The sequence below is a fragment of the Equus asinus genome, chromosome 2, assembly GCF_041296235.1.
Source record: "Equus asinus isolate D_3611 breed Donkey chromosome 2, EquAss-T2T_v2, whole genome shotgun sequence".
In the NCBI taxonomy this organism is placed as follows: Eukaryota; Metazoa; Chordata; class Mammalia; order Perissodactyla; family Equidae; genus Equus; species Equus asinus.
In genome coordinates this window covers 116,720,639-116,738,723 of record NC_091791.1, presented here as the reverse complement: position 1 = coordinate 116,738,723, position 18,085 = coordinate 116,720,639, and the positions used below count along the sequence as shown (strand labels likewise).

At 37.3% G+C, this 18,085-nt stretch overlaps 2 long non-coding RNA genes across 4 annotated transcripts in view; one reads left to right on the top strand and one right to left on the bottom strand.

The window, feature by feature from the left end:
• LOC123282408 (uncharacterized) overlaps positions 1 to 11,831 on the top strand; it is a 149,157-nt gene extending 137,326 nt beyond the window's left edge. For all 3 annotated transcript variants that reach the window (XR_006522471.2, XR_006522470.2, XR_011498015.1), the window contains 2 exons: positions 7,132 to 7,232; positions 11,039 to 11,831. This is a non-coding gene — a long non-coding RNA (uncharacterized lncRNA). The remainder of the gene's footprint in view (positions 1 to 7,131; positions 7,233 to 11,038) is intronic.
• LOC123283448 (uncharacterized) overlaps positions 1 to 18,085 on the bottom strand; it is a 174,899-nt gene that overhangs the window by 7,650 nt on the left and 149,164 nt on the right. The gene's annotated exons all lie outside the window — the stretch shown is intronic.

Genomic DNA, 18,085 nt, shown 5'->3' with positions numbered 1-18,085 from the left:
TCCAGACTCATGCCCTTCCTCTCTCACTGCCCTGGAAGGGTCTCTCTTGAACTAATTTTCTTAAGAGAAAGGGTTCCCCACTCCCTCCCCAAACCCCCCCCCCCCTTCACAGGGGAAATAAATGATCAGAATTTCTCTCAGGCCCTCCTAAACATTATTAAGAAAAGAATCAGCTGGAGGCTGATAGCAGCAGCCAATAGAAGCAATAGTAGAGGCTTTTCCCCCTAAGGTGAATTGGTCCATGGTTGAATCACACACTCATTAAAAAAAGGGGGGATAACATTTGAAGGCCTTTGTTGAACACTTTATACAAACTTTACAAAGCCTTACTACAATAAACGCTGAAGCACTGGAACATAGAAATCTTTTGATAGCCATCTTAGTTGGAAATATTATCTCTGATATAAAGAAGCAAACTGAAGAAAATGTAGTTGGATGGGTGGTTCAGTCGCTTGATATCACTCAGGCTGCAACTCAATTCTTTGAGGAATTAAAAGCAATTGTCCTCATCTTACAAATTTTTGCAAAACCAGAAACGCATCTCTAGAAACAATTCAAAGTCCACTATCTTTACCATCCCCCAAACGTCCCTTATTTATCTCAAAATGCTTGTAGATACTGTAAAAAATCAGTACACTGGAACAAAATTATTCAAAAAATAAGAAAAAAATAGTAATTACCCTAGACTTCCAATAATGGAGAAATATGTCCCAAAACCCCTAGGAGAAAACTTGCATTCTTTCTCTGTCCCTTGAAGATGTAAAACTATATCCTTGAAATGTAAACATCCAGAATTACCTTCAGCTAAATAAAACAGAGGGGGAGAGGCTTTTTAAAAGACAAAGTGCTATAAAAAATCTCTTGTCCAAAATCTAGTCCACAGCTTCCATAAGATTACTTGTCAAGAATAAATAAAAATCATAAAAGTCTTTCCAAAGCCAACCCTGATGAGCTAGTGTTAAAATTCAGTGCTCTCTCTGCTTCAGTGGCCTGGGTTCATTTCCGGGTTGCAGAACCATGCCACCTGTCTGTCAGTTGTCATGCTGTGGCTGTGGCTCACAAAGAAGAACTAGAAGGACTTACAACTAGGATATACAACCGTGCACTGAGGCTTCAGTGAGAAAAAGAAAAAGAGGAGGATTGGTAATAGATGTGAGCTCAGGGCATATCTTTTCCTGAAAGGAACAAAAAAGATCTTTTCCACAAATATTAGTAAAAACCTTTAGCCTTCTGAGAAAATGAACTTAACTGTGTCGGAAACACAGCTTAGATGCAAGTGTTATTTATAAACTAGTGATTTTTGTATTATTATACCTGATTCATGCCTAAAATGTTAGAACAAAAGCTGTGAAGTCTCTGCATTTGTCTGTATGTTTATGCTATGTATGTATTTGTCTTTCTGTTTATGTATGTTATGCTATGGCTGTATGTTATGCATATGTGATATTTATGTATCTCTGGATGGCATTGCCAAAATTAATTTGTAAAAAAGCTCTATTTAATTGGCTTACGGAAAAAAGAAATATCAAATTAAATATTTCTAAACTCTCAAAAATATGAGAGTTTATCAAAGACTTGCAAAACATAAAAAATTTAACCTACAAGAGTAAAAATGTTAATAGCCTCCTCAAGAGAGTTGTCACCTATGACTGCAATCAACTCAAGGCAGGCCTCAAAAGGTGACATACAAAGTGTGACCTAGGAGGTAGTACACTGCATTCCAAAAGAACTACTTGAGTTTTGTAAATCATACAAGCAGAAATTTGGGGAATATGTATGGGAATGGATATTAAGGATGTGATAATGGTAGAAGAAACATAAAGTTGGATCAGATAAAATTTCTTGATACAGACCAACTACTCATAGATTCTGCACTTAATGTTGCAGCACAGGGAGTCAGAAAGTGCACTACCACTTTCCAAGAATGGTTGGCTTAAACATGGATCAAAAGGTGTCCGCCACATGTGCAATGGAAATGCCCAATCTCCCTTGGTTAACGTTGAGGAAAGGAGTCAAAAGCTTAGTGAGATAGGAATGTTAAAGTGAATTCATAATTTAAAACCTGCTCACCCACTCTAGGAGTGTCCAGAAAACATATCTTTCATTAATACTTTGAGAATAAGTTTGGGATTGGGACCCCAGCATCCTTGAAGAGTTTTGTGATTGTTTTTCTCCTGAGGTCATACTTTAGAGTCTGAAACACAGGCACACATTGGGAAAATCTAAATGGACTGGGAATAATTGGATGCTAGAGTGTTAGGAGCTAAATGTCTTCACTCAACCAGAAAGGTAAGGTAGGTGTAGTTACTATAATAGACAGCAGAGTCAAATCAGCAATTACAGTAGTCTGACTTTCCAAGACCTATGGTGTTGGCTAGTTAATCATGGTGTTACTAGAAGTGAAAGAGATAGGAAACCTACTAAATTATTTTTATTTGTATAAGCAGAAAATTTCTAGGTTAAGAGAAAAAGTCTAGCTTGATAATAAAAAGAGTGAGTCACAGCCCCTTAATCAACCCAAACTTGAGCCAATTTATACACCCAGAACCCCTTGAATGAAGGGGAGACTAGGTCCCCTTGAGGAAGGGCCCAAACACTATCATGAGAAAGGCCAAATGAAAGCCATTAGAGCTGCCTCTACCTAGGAAAAAAGGGACACAGACTATTAGTGTTCTGTTTACTACTGCAAATAGAGTCATCAGCATCCTTATATCTAAACATATTAGAGAGCCAATTATAAGGAACCAAGGAAGCAATTCAGAAAACTCACCTTTAAATTCTGTACTTCTAGGACCACTCTTGGCATCGACATTTATATTAGTTAGAGTCTCCAGAAAAATAAGGCCAATAGGTTAGCTCTATATAAATGAGAGAGAGAGAGAGAGAAAGAGAGACAGAGAGAAAGAGAGAGAGAGAGAGAGCACAGAGGAAGTTTGTTACTGAAATCATCTAAGGTGTTTATGGAGAACAAAAAGTCCCATAATGAAACCATCTGCAAACTTGAGAACCAGGAAATAAAGTTGAATACTTCAGTTGCAATCTGAAGTCCTGAAATCAGAGAAGCCCACGGTATAACTCCAGGTTCACTGATTATTAGTCTTGCCTGGTTTGGGTTGCTGTAATTTTCCATTGATCTTAATCACAGAGCATGATAATACTGAGAGAAATCCTAAGTGATATCCTGTATAACAGTATACTCTTCCTTATCTCTATTTTGTAGCAGTACTCCAATTTCCCCTTGGTAGTGAGAAAGATGCTTTGTTTGATCAAACTTTAGTCAGAATCCTGAAACTTCTTCTAGGATCATTCATGCACTTCCTTGTAAAAACCCTTAGCAATAATGCCACTAGGTCAGTTTAGCAAGAATCTCTCATCCTCCATATCTGATCACCCTCAATGTCAAATCGGGGTTCTCATCCTCCACCTTCCACAGGTGCTGTCTGTTATCCTGTCCTGCCTTCAGCAAGAATCCTGTTAGGTGGATTTAGCCAGAATGTCCCTTAACTTTAATGTTTCCTCTTAGTAATTTTCCACCACTGACTCCCACCCTACTCCTTTGCTATAAACTCCATTTGCCTATGTTGTATTTATAATCCATCCTGGTTCTATAATGAGGTCTCTTTTCCCTTGCCAAATATCCTGAAAAAGATATCTGATTTTATTGCTTTAACTACTATGTAGCTCTAATTTATATTTGACAGTTACGGTGCCACAACTAGGATAGTATCAGATTTATCATTGGACTCCAAGACCACTTACCCAGAAGCCTAAGTGTGTACCTTTGAAGAATTTGATTCACTCCTGACTGACTGGGGATCCATTTGTTCCATTTATAGAGCACAGCAAGAGTAGATTTAGCATAATTCTTAAGGGCCTTAGAATTTTCAAAATGGTAAATGAGTATTGGCTTCATCTGAAAGTCATCAACTACATTAGCCCCTAATAAAGAGAGGCTGCCTATCCTTCAAAGCCTTGAAGCCAGGCATTGACTTATCTTCTTTAGCTATAAAAGTCCTAGATCTTCTTCCAATATAAGGTTGTTTCATATACATTGAAAATCCGTTGTTTAATTTAGTCACCTTCATTAATTACCTTAGCTTCATCTTCTGGATAACTTGCTGCAGCTTCTACATCAGCACTTGCTGCTTCATCTTGCACTTTTATGTTATGGAGACAGCTTATTTCCTTAAACCTCACAAACGAATCTCTACTAGCTTCAAACATTTTTTGTGCAGCTTCATTACCTCTTTCAGGCTTCATAGAATTGAAGAGAGGTAGGGCCTTACTCTGGGTCAGGCTTTGGATTAAGAGAATGTTATGACTGGTTTGATCTTTTATCTAGATCACTTAAACTTTCTCTACATCGGCAAGAATGCTGTATCACTTTCTTATCACTCATGTGTTCACTGGGGCAGCACTTCTAATTTCCTTCAAGGACTTTTTCTTTGCATCCACAATTTGGCTAATTGTTTGGCTGAAGACGTATAGCTTTCAGGATATCTAGGCTTTTGATGTACCTTTATCACTAAACTTAACCATTTCTAGCTTTCGATTTAAAGTGAGAGACGTGTGACTCTTCCTTTCACTTGAACATGTAGGGGCCACTGTAGGGTTATTAATTGACCTAAATTCAATATTGTGTAGAATAAGGAGGTCCAAGGAGATACAGAGAGGTTAGGGGAATGGCTGGTGGTTGGAGCAGTCAGAACACACACAATGTTTATTAATTGTTTGCTGTCTTATATGGGTGTGGTTCATGGCACGTCCAAACAATTACAGTAGTAACGTCAAAGATCACAGATCACCATAAGAAATATAATAATAATGAAAATGTTTTAAATATTGTGAAAATTACCAAAATGTGACATAGAGACAGAAAATTAGCGAATCCTGTTGGAAAAATGGGAATAGGTGCTCAACACAGGGTTGCCACAAACCTTCAATTTGTATAAAATGTAATATCTCCAAAGTGCAATGAAGCAAAGTGCAACAAAATGAGGTATGCCTGCATTGGGTATATTACTGAGGCGTTGACTGGAATGCCATATTTGAGAATTACATACATTGAATTAAATAGACAGACAGCCTTAAAGAACTTAGGTTGACATTAAGGAACCAAGGCTTACAAAGCTAGCCTTGAGAAATCCATCCTGTACTTGGCTTATGGGGTACCATGCCTTATGGGTGAGTAAGTCAAAGGACTTCCTCATGAACCTCATGTCCAGGAACATCAGGATATTTTAGGGACCTCAAATCTATATGTATTGTGGCAAAATATGGTGACAATGTCTTGGCTTTTCTTCCTAGCCTCAAGAGGCTTTGAATGGTCCAATTGAAGATTCCTTATAAAAATTTCTAGCAAAGCAAACTCAAAAGACCTATGTGGTCAATGACTACTCATGCTGCACTTATGTAAAAAATCAGGTCAATTTTAATGAGACTATACTTATTTTGTGAACAATTGCCTGGCTTTGATTATCTTTTCAGAAATGGTGGTGAAGATAGACAGAAAAATAATGTTTCAATGGAAAACTGTACACTTGTGGCTTCTGTATTGCACATTTTGCAAATATCTTCATGTTTTTGCTCATTAAGAGAAATCTATCCACATATCTCTTCCCTGAACATCATCGCCATCAATTTTCCACTAATGTTCCTTTTGAATCCCTGATCATCAAGCCAAACCATTGGCCACAACCCATGATCAGTATAAAATCACACATCTGGCCATTTCTCCTTTCAAGCAAAGTCAATAACCAGGTGCGCTGTCCAAAGTTCTGCCCACTGAGAGAATTTCCCTTTGCCTCTGTCCTTCAACGATGTCCCAGAAAGGCGCTGTATTGGTGATGCTGTCCATTTTCAGGTTGTGACTGCATATTGTGCAGCACCATTATGAAACCAGACCTTCATATTTTCTTCGTCTATCAAATAATTTTAGGGAGCTCTCTATGAGGCCATAGATGTAGACTAGGAGAGAGAATGCATGTAGCAGGAGTAGGGATCATGAGCATTTGAGCCACTACTTCACACAACTTACTTTCCCTTCCTGGCTTGCCCGGGTCACATATAATGTATACACCACTTCTATTTATGATGCAGTGTTGCTGTCCATGTCCAACTTTAAGACTTATTGATTCAGATAACACCCAGTTCATAATGGGCAGCTCTGGGGCTGCATGGAATCTTGGTGACAAATGGTCAAGTATTCAGTCTCAACTAATGCCCAGTAGCAGGCCAAGAGTTGTTTTTCCTAAGGAGAGTACTTATCTGTGGATGATAGCAAGACTTTGCTTCAAAATCCTGAACACCTGTGCTGTGATTCAACTATAGGAGCTGCCAAAGGCTCCGAAGAGCATCCCTATGTCCAATGAAACTTCAAGTACCATCGGGTCTGCTGTAATATATTGCCCAAGTGGCAGAGCAGTTTGTCCAGTAGTCTGGAGCTTCTATTTTTTGGCCCCACTTAAAACTAGCACCTTTTCAGGTTACTGGATAAACGAACATGGGAAATTCACTCAAACGAGGAATATGTTGCCTCCAAGATCCATTGAGGTGCACCAGGCATTATTCCTATTCCTTGGCTGTAGGAGAAACCAGATGTGACAACTTATCCTTCACCTTGAAAAAAATATCCATACATGTCCCACACCACTGAACTCCTAGATATTTCACTGAGGTAGTCAGCCCATGAATTTTAGTTGAATTTTTTCCGCACCTCCTGCACACAATGTGTTACCAATAAATATGGAGTAATTGCTATTTCTACACACAGTGTGCAATCAGCATGTCACCAATTTAATGGAGCAATATGATATCTTGTGGAAGGGATAGGTGATCAAGATCCTTGCAGACAAAATTTTGACACAGGACTGGAGAGTTGAGGTAGGACAGTGAAAATGTATTGTCAGCCATACCAGCTGAAAGAAATCTGATTCTGGCGAGCCTTGCGGAGACGTATGAAGAAAAATGTATTTGCCAGATCTCTAGCTGCATACCTAGTCCCAGAGGATGTGTAAATTTGTTCAAGTAATAAAACCACATCTGGTACATTAGCTGCAGTTGGAGTTACCACTTCATTAAGATGGCAATAATGAATTTTCATTCTCCAAGTTCCCTCTTTCTTCTACACAGGCTAAAGAGAAGAGTTGAATGGGGATTTATGAAAATCATCACCCCGCATCTTTCAAATCCTTGATGGTGGCAGGAATCTCTTCAATCCTTCCAGGGATGAGGTATTACTTTTGATTTGCTATATTACTAGATTTCAGTGGTTCAAATGGCTCCCATTTGGCCTTTTCCACCTTAACAGCCATCACTACTCAGATCAGGAAACGAATGTGGGCATTATGTCAGCTGCTAAGTATGTCTATTCCAATGATGAATTCTAGAACTGAGGAAATAACCACAGGATGGGTCTGGGGACCCACTGGACCTACTGAGGGAGGAAAACTCTATCTAAGACTCTATTAATCAAATGACTCCTAATCCCCTCCTCTGACTGGAGTCCACAGTGATGTTTTGGGTCTCCTAGAAACAATGTGAGTTCAGAACCAGTGCCCAGTAGTCCCTAAAAGATCTGATTATTTCCTTTCCTTCAGTGTACAGTTAATGTGATAAAGGGCCATAGGTCACACTGCAGAAGGCTGGGGAAGAGACAACAGTATAAATTTTTGGTAAGTGTACTGGAGTCCTTCCTCAAGGAGATCTGGTCACTCCTTTGTTCAAGGGACTCCAAGTCTGTAAACTAGCTCAAGAGTAGGAATTGATTGAGGGACTCTGACCCTTTATATATTTTTTATTTATTTATTTTTTTGAGGACGATTAGCCCTGAGCTAACATCTGCCACCAATCTTCCTCTTTTTGCTTAGGAAGACTAACCCTGAGCTAACATACATGCTCATCTTCCTCTACTTTATATGTGGGACGTCTGCCACAGCATGGCTTGACAAGCAGTGTGTAGGTCCGCACATGGGATCTGAACCAGCAAACCATGGGCCACCGAGGTGCAATATGCAAACCCAACCAGTGAACCACTGGGCTGGCCCCTCTGGCTCTCTATCTTTAAAATTCAAGTTACTCTTTTGCTCATTTGAATTAGAACATTTCTTCTTATGCAGCTCATGTAAGAATGTCGTAGGATTCTAATCTCTTTCACTTCTAGGACAATCATGATTAACTAGCCAACACCATAGGTCTGTGTACGTCAGACATATAGCAATGAAATCACAGCTGATATTTAGAGTTACCACTAGGTTAAGCTTGATATAATCCACTGTTATTCTTCAAGATCTATCTGTCTTCTGAGCAGGCCAAATAGAAGTGATGAATGGGAATGTGGTAGGACTCACCACCTCTGTATCTTTTGAGTCCTATACCTGGTGGCATAATTATCTGAAATACCTCATGGAATGTGGTATATATTGGTTTTGAATGACTATTTTCACAGGAAGAATGAGTTCTAATGGCTTCATATGGCCTTTCCCGCCACAATATCCTTCATGCCTCAGGTCAAGGGATTAATGAAGGGATTCTTTCAGCAGCTAAGTATCCCTATTCCAATTATGCATACTAAAACTGGGGAAATAACCATAAGATGGGTCCAGGGACCACTGGACCCACTGTGAGACAGACTGAACTAAAACCACAGATCACCTGACCCCCAAAGGCACTTACTTTGACTGGAGGGCTACAGTGACATTTTGGGTCTCCTGGAAACAATGTGACTTCAGAACTATTGTCAATTGTTCCTGAAAATTCTGATTATTTCCTTCCCTCTAATGCTCAATTTCTCTGTTAAAAGGCTGTGGGTACCTTTGTGGAACCTAGGGACCAGGTCTCCCTTTAATTCAAGTTCAGTTATGCCTCTGTAAATTGTCTCAGATCTGAGAATTGCTTGAGGGTTCTGTGACTCTATTTTTATAATTCACTTTATGCTTTTGTTCACTTGTCTTAGAACTTTACTGCTTAAACATATCAAGTGAGTAATTAGAAGGCTTCCTATATTTTTCACTTCCAGGAAAACTGGGATTAACTAACCATAGCCATATATTTGAGCTGGTCAGACTATTCAGAAAGCTGCATTACCTATGCTGTCCGCTACAGTAAATATATCTCCTTCGACTTTGGCAGATGAGCAAAACCACTTAGCCCATGTCACCCTTGGATCCACTGATACCCACTGCATTCATACTTTCCAATTGTGCAGCAGCACTTCCTAATGTAAGTTCTGGCCTACAAGGAAAACCAAACACTCAAGCCCTTCAAGGATGCTGGGGCTCCACTCCCTAACTTGATTCTCAAAGTATTGGTGAAAGGTATGTTTCTGGACCCTCACAGTTTGAAAAGTAGGTTTTAAATGACAAATCCAATCTAACATTCCAATCTCCCTAAGCTTTGAATCTCTTCCTGTACACTAAACCAAGGGGATCAGGCATTTCCATTTCACTTAGGGTGGGCCAACGTTTGATCCATATTTCAGCCAACCAACCCAACAAACTAGTGGAGACCATTCTATTCATTGGGCTGCACCATTAAATGTAGAATCTCTGCTTAGTTGGCCAGTATCAATAAATTCAGCCTGATCCAAATTTATATCACTTCCACTATTATCCCACACCATTAATATGCTTTTCCATACATATTCCCAGGTTTCTGCTTGCATAAATTAGAAAACTCAAGTAGATCTTTTGGACTGTAGCACACCTCCTCTTGGGTCACACACTTCACCTTACCTTTAGGGGCCTGCTGAGCCCTGAGTGTAGTCATAGATGGTAACTGTCTCAGGAACAACCATTACTGTTTTCTAAGGCAATGCAGGGTTAATCAGCACAGACTGAGATGAAAAGACGAATACCTCCCTGGATTTGGAGACTGCTACCACGTGGGGTGGGAATAACACTGCACTGAGCTTGAGGGTGGTACTTGTGTTGGGAGTGGTGATACCACTTCCACTGGCAAAGAAGGCTTTCAAAATTTAGAGGCTCAATATCCCCACCTTCATCAGGGTCATCCTAACAAGTTCTGATACCACATTACAGGATCCCATTCTTTCCAATCAATGCCCTCACTTTAACAGTAGGCACTCCAGCAGCCTGGGAGTATGACTTGCCTTGAAATTCAGCCAAATATAGTTTGATATTCAGCCATTTAAGTCCCTCCTGGAAATAAGGCTCTCCTTCAGGCACATGTAGAAGTTCTTAGGTCATTGATACAAGCTTGAGCTGATATGAATCCCTGAGCTCATCATTTTATTTTACCACTTTGTCCAAAGATATTAGGAAGGACCAATCAACATAATTGTATTCCTTAGCTTTCCAGAAATGTTTGAATGTATCATACACATAGGTACTTAGTTCTTCGCTTCCTATAAATGGTTACTTAAGATTATCTAATGCAGATATTACTCTTATGACTACAAATATTTCACATCTTGAACTGTCAGTGCTGTATTACTGCTGGACAAGCTGTTAGTGTCTTTAAATCTGATCAGATTAGAGAGATGACTCAAGAAACCTCAGAACCAATTTAAAAAACTCATCCTGAAAATTCTGTTCCCCTAGAACCACTCTTGGTACCAAAAGCTGTATTAGTCAGGGTTCTTCCAAAGCAGAACCAATAGAATAGATATAGATAGAGGAAAGATAGATAGATAAATAGATGACAGCTAGGTAAATTGATTGATTGATAAATGGATATATAGATCAACATAAAAGGATATTTATTATAGTAATTTGCTCAGATGGTTATGGAGGCCCAGAAATTTTACTATGTGACATCTGCAAGCTGCCAAACTGCAAAAGCTGGAGGTATAATTCAGTTCAACCTTGAAGGCCTGATTACTAGGGGAGCTGATTGTATAACATTTAATCCCAGGCAAAAGGCCTGAGAACAAAAGGCCCACAGGTTTAAGTCCCAGAATCCAAAGCCCTGAGCATCAGGAGCACTGCTGCCCCAGGGCAGGAGAAGATGGACTTCCAGCTTAGGAAGAGAAATATGAATTTGCCTTTCATTTGTTTGTTTGTTTTTTTATTTTATTCAGGTCCTCTATTTTCAGACTGGATGCTGCCAGACCACGTTGGTGAGGAAGAATCTATTTACTCAGTCTACTGATTCAAATGCTACTCCCTTTAGATATCCTCACAGACACACTCAAACATAATGTTTTATTACTCATCTGTAATTCCCTTAGCCTAGTCAACTTGACAAATAAAATGAACGATCGCAAGTTCACCCTTCATCAAAATGACACTAATATAAATTACATTAAATCATGGTAATCTCCAAATAAAGACAATAATGAGGTTTTAATTTTGCCTAATATAATACATTTATGCTGTATACAATCAACACACACTAACTTGTTCCCCAGAAGAGGACAGAAAGCCCTTGAGCAATATTTACTCTTTTTCTTTATATCCCATACAAGTTGTATGATGTAAAATTAACAATATATAAATATATGATATAAAGTCAATGTGTCCTACATATCTTGATAAGGGAATAATACAGCTGGAAAATAAAAATATTTTCTTAATATATGTATGTAAACGCACATACTTATTACACAAAATAAGGAGGAAATAATCGTGACAATTACAGTGCTCATTTCAGTAACTGGCCACGAGGTTAAAACTGGTATTTATGCCTTCTTTCTTCTATTGCGCATTCTGTATTCCCTTTCTGTCAGCAAGTCAGCAATAGCCTTGTTTGGTTGCGGTTCTTCAACAGGTTGAGTGACCAAAACCTTCATTCTTGGCAGGTTTGGGTCCTTATTAGTGTTGTTTGGATTGGTTTGTTGTAGTTTCTCATTGACATTAATAGGGCACTGTAATACTAAGAGAAACCCTAAGGGGTGTTGTGTATTCCAGACTACTCTTCCTTACCTCCGTTGTAGTATTTGTCTAATATAACTTTGATATTGACACAGATAGTTATTTGATAGTGGCACGGTTTCTTTGCTTCACCAAATATTAGTCAGGCTCGTGAACATTATCCTAGGATCATCTGTGCACTTCCTTGTAAAATCCTCAACAAAAGCCCTGCTCAGATTGTGTAGCAAAAGTCTCTCATCTTCCATGTCTGATCACAATTTATATCTAATCACGTTTCACAACTTCTACCCTACAACAGGTGATGTCTGATCAGCCTAGCCTGTCTTCAGCAATCCTGTTAGATCAAATTAGACAGAATTGCCCTTACCATTAATGTTTCCTCTTAGTAATTTTCCATTCACTGACCCACACCAGGCTCCTTGGCTATAAATTCTCAATTGCCTATGTTGTATTCAGAATTGAGCACCACTTTATATTGAAGTTTCTTTTCCTCTATTGTCATAGTCCTGAAAAACATCTGTTTCTACTGCTTTAACTACTGTCCATTTCTAATGTATTTTCTACAGTCAACGTGCTGTGACTCAGATAAAATCAGATTCTTTATTGGAGCCAAGTACACCTCACCCAGGACTGTAAGTGTGCATCATTAAAGACTTTATCTTTACTCCTGACTAACCGAACAGGGATCCACTGGTGAATCTGATTCCTAAACCACTGGTCAAGAGAAATGTTCCCTTAGGTGATGGGGACAGATTCTGATTCTTAGGATTTTAAATATATTCTAGAAGCTTGGTTGGTCCCAGAAAATAGAGGATGGGTTACAGTCCTAGGTTTCTCTGTTTGTAAGAATTTGGTTTACAGTCCCAAGGTTCTCTGTCCATAAGTATAAAGTTACCAGTAGTTAAGATTTTGGGAGTCTCTCAGTGAACTTAAAACCCACTTCTTGAACCCCTGCTTAAACTATGCTCCACGAACTCTGTCTTCTTCTTTTCTTGTTCGCATGATTTTATGAAAGATAATTTGGAACTTCAATGGTCTCTTTGGGAAATTTAAGGTCTTCCAAAATTGGCTCCTTAAAGCTCTCCTGTTGTATCACAGCTGCTCCTGCTTCCTCCTAAAACTTCTTTGCATCATCCCTCCAATTCCATTTAATCCCTTGATGTGTTCCCCTTCAAGCCTCCATGTGATCTTAGCCTCTGTCCACCCCGCCGGGATTTTACCTCCACATCATCCCCTCATCTACTTGAAATCACTTGAACTTCAGTGCCCCTACCCTCCATAAAGGGTGCTCAAGGGGCTGAGGGAACCCAAAAGCAATTGCCTCAGGCTTAAAATAGGAAAAAAAAAAAATAGTAGGAAATAGAACTGGATGTTTAGTCCCCTCAATTGGGTTTTGGAAAATTCCAGACAGCTGCTAGATGTCTCCTCAGTCACTGGTCTAAAATTTATTCCAGAGCCTCTATCAGGTTACATATAAGGGCAAAATGAATTCTTAAAATTCTCCTCCAGAAATATTGGTAACAGATACGTTAACTTTCTCTTTTAGCCAGAAACACAAATCAGATGAAAATAAAGTAGAGCTAAAACAGTGATATTGTTTATTAAATTTCACTGAGTCAGACCTAAAATTTTAGATTCAAAGCTATAAGATCTCTCTTTGCATCAGTGCCTTTGTTTATGTATGTATGTATCTAAGGATGCATTTTTTGTACATGACATTTATATACATCTGGATGATATTATCAGAATAATTTTAAAAATACCCCTTAAAGAAGTTATATTCATTAGAGATAAATGAGCACGTTTATATATTGAGTATTCCTACTATGACAAGCTATATGCCAAGAAATAGAAAATCTAGAAGAAATGGATAAATTCTTAGTATCATACAACCTTCCAAAATTGAATCAAGAAAAATTAGAGATTTGAATAGACCAATCACCAGTAAGGAGATGGAAACAGTAATAAAACAACCTCCCCAAATATAAAAGTCCAGGGTCAGACATAATACCTATCCTTCTCAAACTCTTCTAAAAATTTGAAGAGGAGGGGAAGCTTCCTAAATCATTCTATGAAGCTACCATTAACCTGATACCAATATCAGACAAAGACAACAGAAAAAAAGAAAATTACAGGCCAATATCAGTGATGAACATCAATGCAAAAATCCTCAACAAAATACTAGAAAATTGAATACAACAATACATTAAAAATCGTACACCATGATCAAGTGGAATTTATTCAAGGGATGGAGGGATGGTTCACCTTCCACAAATCAATCAGTGTGATACACAACATTAACAAACTGAAGGATAAAAATCACATGATCATCTCAACAGATGCAGAGAAAGCATTTGAGAAGATACAGCATCCATTTATAATAAAAACATTAAATAAAATGGGTATAGAAGGAAAATACCTCACAATCATAAAGGCTATATATGACAAACCCACAGCAAATATTATTCTCAATGGAGAAAAACTGATAGATATCCTTCTAAGAACAGGAACCAGACAAGGATGCCCACTGTCACCACTCTTACTTAACGTAGGATTGGACGTCCTAGCCAGAGCAATCAGGAAAGAAAAAGAAATAAAAGGGATCCAAATTGGATAGGAAGAAGTGAAACTGTCAGTATTTGCTAGATAGAAAACCCTAAAGAATCCAATAAAATCTTTTAGAAATAATAAATGAATATAGTCAAGTTGGAGGACACTAAATCAACATACAGAAATCAGTTGTGGTTCTATACAATAACAACAAAGTAGCAGAAATAGAAATTAAGAATACAATCCCATTTACAATTGCAAAAAAAGAAAATACCTAGGAAGAAACTTAACCAAAGAGGTGAGAGACTGTACACTGAAAACTATAAAACATTGTTGAAAGAAATTGAAGAAGACACAAAGAAATGGAAAGATATTCCACTCCCTTGGATTGGAAGAATTAGCATTGTTAAAATGTCCATACTTCTAAAGCAATCGATAGATTCAATGCACTCTCTATCAAATTTAAAACAACAGTTTTCACAGAAATAGAACAAAGAATCCCAAAATTTATGTAGAACAACAAAGACCCCGAATAGCATACGGAATCCTGAAAAAAAGAACGAAGCTGGAGGTATCACACTCCCTGACTTCAAAATATACTACAAAGTAATACTAACCAAAACAGCATAGTACAGGCACAAAAACAGACACACAGGTCAATAGAACAGAATCAAGAGCCAAGATATAAACCCATGCATATATGGACAGCTAATTTTCAACAAGGGAGCCAAGAACATAGAATAGAGAAAGGAGAGTCTCTTTAATAAATAGTGTTGTGAAAACTTGACAGCCACATGCAAAAGAATGAAAGGAGACCATTGTCTTACACCATGCACAAAAATAAACTCAAAATGGCTTAAATACTTGAATGTAAGACCTGAAACCATGAAACTTCTAGGAGAAAACATAGACAGCATGCTCTTTGACATCGATGTTAGCAACATTTTATCAAATACCATGTCTGACTGGGCAACGGAAACAACAGAAAAAATGAACAAATGGGACTACATCAAACTAAAAAGCTTCTGCACAACAAAGGAAACCATCAACAAAATGAAAAGACAACCTAACAATTGGTAGAAGATATTTGCAATCCATATATCAGAAAAGGGGTTAATATCCAAAATATACATAGAACGCATACAGCTCAACAACAAAAAACCAACAACCCAATTAAAAAATGGGCAACAGATTTAAACAGACATTTCTCCAAAGAAGATATATGGATGGCCAACAGGCACATGAAAGCATGTTCAACATCATTAACCATCAGGGAAATGCAAATCAAAACTACAAGTAGATATCCCCTCGCTCCCATCAGAACAGCTATAATTAACAAGACAGGAAATAACAAGTGTTGGAGACGATGTCGTGAGACGGGAACACTCAGACAGTGCTGGTGGGAGTGCAAACTGGGACAGACACTGTGGAAATCAGTATGGGGTTTCCTCAGACAATTAAGAATAGATCTGCCATATGATTTAGCTATTCCACTGCTTGGTATTTATCTGAAAAAGTTGAAAACACAAATGCATAAAGATACCTGCTCCTCAGTGTTCCATCGAAGTCTTACTCACAATAGCCAAGACTTGGAAGCAATCTAGGTGCCCATCAAGGGACAAGTGGATAAAGAAGATTTGGTATATATACACAATGGAATACCACTCAGCCATAAAAAATGATGAAATCTAGCCATTTGTGACAACATTGATGGACCTTGAGGGCGTTATGCCAAGTGAAATAAGTCAGAGGGAGAAATTCAAATACCATATCATCTCCATCATAACTAGAAGATAAAAACAATGACAAGAAAATACAAAGCAACAGAGATTGGATTAGTAGTTCGCAGAGGGAACGGGGGGATGGAGGAGGGCCAAAAGGGTGATTAGGCACATGGGTCTGGTGATGGATTGTAATTGGTCTTTGAGTGGTGAACATAATGTAATCTAAACAGAATTCAAAATATATTACGATGTACACCTGAAATTTATGTAATGTTATAATCCAATGTTACTGAAATAAAAAATAAGATGGATTATGTAAAAAAAGTGTCAGCAAATATCATGAAAACATGGATGGCAAGTATATCAATGATGAAATGCTGGTGAATTTTCATAAGGTTCTGCATAGTTGATCTGAATTCAATTTAAAATGATGGTTAGAAGGGTGATAGCATTATCTCTCCTCTTTAAACTTGCAAAATAAAATCTTATAAAATAAGTCATGAAATTATAAAATTATGAAATCTTCTCACTATTTTAAGCCATCAAGGGCAATTAACACTATTCTTGTATTACTCTTTACTTCCAGCATATACCAGAGACCAAAACTCTCTAAGTGGCTGCATAAGAAACAAGTACCATGGGACATAAATGTCATCAGGGATAGGGTAGTGAGTCTCATAAAAACACAATTTTCATTTCTATTCGAGAAATTTTTCCATCTATGATTGTGAATTTGAAAATGATTGTGAAGTTGTCAAAGTTAATTAGCTTAATTTTCATTGGTTTATTTTTTGTTCTGTAGGCTAGAACTTGTTTTTTATATTGTAATGAACTCTCATACAATAATTGGCTCTACCAAATTTAAAAAATAAATAAATACATTGAGTATTGCTAAAACTCTCAGAAATATAGAAATTAATCCTTTTTTAAAAAATTCACATGATCTGGGATAATCTTTGCTAAATAAAGCTAATTTTAAAACTGTTAAAATTTAAAAAAAGAATGTCTTCAGAGTTTTCAGCATTAAATATAATGTATACACATAATTTTTTTCTACCTAGGATTAGTAAACAAGTTTATTTATCTACTAGGTGTTTAAGGTTATAAAACTATAAATCCAAGATAATACCAGAATATACAATAAAAATACATTGCTTGTTGCACGCCATGTATGGTAGAAATATTTTTAAAATGAAGAACTATATTTTTAATTTTTTAGGTTCTTTTCTTCTGATATTTCTTGATACTTGCTTAATTTTGAACTAGAAAAATAATTTAGGATGACGGCTAGATTTGTTGATTTAGCTTATGAAATTTTTGCGATCATTTGAAACACAATTGATAAGCATAGTGAATTAAATAGATGTTAGTGGGAAAATTTATTAATTAACTTTTCAATAGTTATGTTTTATAATATGTTTCTTTTTATACTTTTCCTTTGCAATTTCTATTTTTATCACAATTTTATTCACATAATTAACATGTAACATTGTATTCATTAGGGCAAAGTGATTTGATATATGTATATATTGTGAAATATTAAACACAATAAATTTAGTTTACATTGATCACCTCACATAATTACAAAGATTTTTATCTTACGCTAGAATTTTTAAGATCCACTCTCTTAACAACTTTCAATATATAATACAGTATTTTAACTATAGTCACCATGCTGTACATTCCATCCCCAGAACTAATTCATCTTATAACTGGAAGTTTGTAAATTTTCATCACTTTCACCCATTTCCCCCATCCCCTACTCTCAGCTTCTGATTACAACCAAAGTGTTCTCTGTTTATATGAGTTTTGTTCCTTTAGATATCACATATAAGTGAGATAATACTGTATTTTTATTTCTCTGACTGACTCATTTCACTTAGAATAATGCTCTGAAGGTTCAATCATGTTGTTGCAAATGGGAGGGTTTCCTTCTTTATGGATGGACTATATCCCTACATATATATATTCCACACCGTA